Raw genomic sequence first — 3,067 nt, 5'->3', positions numbered from 1 at the left:
CATCAAAAGGACAGGTGATGGGATCCACCCTCTCTAGATGGATGGTTGTGATCATTTAGTGAATTGTTTGTATATACTAAGTTTGTTTGAAGACCCTTGAAAGATGCTGTAGTTCATGGATGTTTTGGATAAATTTCCAAGCAAAAGGTATTCGACTTTGCTAAACTCGAGTACCTTAAAATGGTACTTTATTTTTACAATATGGAGTATTATATTGCTTTTTTAATTGATCAAATTCAAGGTGCAAGCATGTTGACGACTCACCTAGAAACTCAAATTCACTAAATTTAAATATTATTTAAAATTCAAGTTTATGAAATTTGAGTACTAAAAAAAAGTATATTTGGCTATTTTTGCCTAGAGTAATTGTTTTCCTTGGCTAAATTTCCTGTAGTTAAGCCTGAGATTTTATACTTTTTTTTTTTCCTTTGTTTTTGCCCTTTCGGCTCGTTTTTAATGAAAGTTTCTAATCAGTTCTCGAAAAAAAAAAAAAAATTGGTCATCTTCGCCAACACTCCATCCACTTGAATAATTTTCACCCACTTAGGTACTACACACTTCACATACAATTGTCTTCCACCGAGTTCAAAATCTATTTTGATGGTAAAAAGTGCATGTGTCCCTGTCTTGGGAGGGGTACTGGCCACTGGACAGAAGCCGGGTCCTTCTGGCTTAACTCTTCACATCTTTTAAGAAATTATTTTGTACTTGTTTGACCAGTCTTGTTATTATTCAATCAATCCAATACTTTACCTTTAGTCTTATTTCTTTTCTCCTTTTTTTGAATCAACTTTATACTTTACCTTATTCTTTGGAGGCACTTCACATATACTTGTCTATATCGGTTCTAGAGACTTGCATCTACAAAAATTCTTATAAGTTTACATCTTTATTTATTTATAAAAATTACACTTTACCGTCTCTATTTATATCTTATAATATATTTTACATCATTAACTATTTAAATGTATGTTTTACACAATAAATTGTTACTTTTATTATATTTTGCACTTTAATGACAAGTAACTTGTCATTAATTTAGATGAAAATCTAAAATTTAAGATGTAAAATATAATTAAGAGTACAATTTAGAATAGTAAATTTCTTTTTTCTTTTTATAAAAAATTGAGGACACAATTGAGTTTTTTGTGTGGTGTAGTTTTTAATTTATTTTTCAAATGTTTTTATAGGAGAGAAAAAAATCTCTGAGATATTCGGAATTGTACCTAATGTGATAAACGTGGTATTGGGTGCAATTGAAAGAAGTTAAAAAATTAAAAAATTAGAATTAAAAAGTAGAAGTAGTAAAAGTCTAGAGGGCAAATTGTGCCGGGTGCAATAAGTTATTGCACAATCCAAAAATCTCACCTTCATTATTACAAATTTTGACCACTGATAGTTTACAGTTTTACGCTCCTTTTTAGGTACTTTATAGTTCACATGCAATTGTATTCCACCGGTTTCAAAGTCTCATTGATATTATATTGTGCATAAGTCACTTTCTGTTTCTCTTCTCATCTTCTAAGAAATTGCTTGTTTGGCGGAGTTTTCCAAATACCACTCGGAACAATAAATTGTATTTAAATGTATGTTTTACATTATAAATTATAATTTTTATTATATTTTGTACTTAATGACAAGTTTGTTATTAATTTAGGTGACAATTCAAAGTTAAGAATATAAAGTATAATTAAGAGTATAATTTAAAGCAGTAAAATATAACTTTTTTTTCCTTTTATAAAAAATTGAGAAGGACACAATTGAGTTTTTAATGTGGTGTAGTTTTTAATTTATTTTTCAACTGTTTTTATAGGAGAGAAAATCTTTGAGATATAGGGAATTGGACCTAATGTAATAAACGTGGCATTGGGTGCAATTAAAAGAAGTTGAAAAAATTCTATAAAAAGTTAAAAAATTAGACTTAAAAAGTAGAAGTAGTAGAAGTCTTGAGGGCAAACTGTGCCGGGTGCAATAACCTAGCAATTGCACTATCCAAAAATCTCACCTTCATTATTACAAATTTTGACCACCGACGGTTTACAGTTTTACACTCCATTTTAGGTACTTTTTTTTTTTTTTTTTTTGCTAAACTCCATTTTAGGTACTTTACAGTTCACAATCTAGTGTATTCCACCAGTTTCACAGTCTCATTGATAGTATATTGTGCATAAGTCACTTTCTGTTTCCCTTCTCATCTTCCAAGAAATTGCTTGTTTGGCGGAGTTCTCTAAATATCACTCGGAACAATATTGATCTTTTAACCATTTTTATATTATATTAATTAAACGATTAATTTATCTTTAATGTTTTACAGAGAAAAAAAAAAAAAAAAAAAAACCTTATGAATTGATGATGATCTAAACTAAACTCCTGTTATATGTATCTAAAAGTAGTGACTCTTTTGATTAAGGTAATTCAATCCAATCTTGACCCTAATCAATTTTAGACAGAAACCCAAATTCAATTGTGTAGGGAGAAAAAAAAAAAAAAAAAAATCAAATCTCGTCTGAGGTCTAAATTTTGTTCCTCTTCTCCATGTCCAACGACTCAAACCAAAACTCAATCATGTAGAAAAACAAAAACAAAACAGAACAATAATACTTTACCTCTATGTCGGTGTTTTTTTTAAGTGTCCGTTTCAAAATCACTTACTTAATTAACTTTATACTTTACATACTTTACGCCTTTACCTCTATGTCAGTGTTTTTTTTTTTCAACTATCCGTTTCAAAATTACTTATTTTCAATAATTTACATAATATAAAAAACTCAAAAGTTAACTTATTTTTGAAATATTACAACTTAAATTATTTGAAATAAAATTTGAGACAAAAGTAGTGTCAGATTTATAAAAAATAAATAATTTAAACAAAAACTAACCTCTAATCGGTAACCATATCTACACAGAGTCTACATGGTTCTCATGCAGCTTTATTAATCATATTTTATCATTAATTACCACCTTTAAGTAAAAGCCAACCAAATAATAGGATGTTGTATATTACACACTCTAATACACAACCGTATATACACCATTTTGCACAAAAATTATGGTTTTTTTAGTTAAA

Source organism: Quercus lobata, chromosome 10 (genome assembly GCF_001633185.2).
Source record: "Quercus lobata isolate SW786 chromosome 10, ValleyOak3.0 Primary Assembly, whole genome shotgun sequence".
NCBI lineage: Eukaryota > Viridiplantae > Streptophyta > Magnoliopsida > Fagales > Fagaceae > Quercus > Quercus lobata.
Note: the sequence above shows the minus strand (reverse complement) of the source record.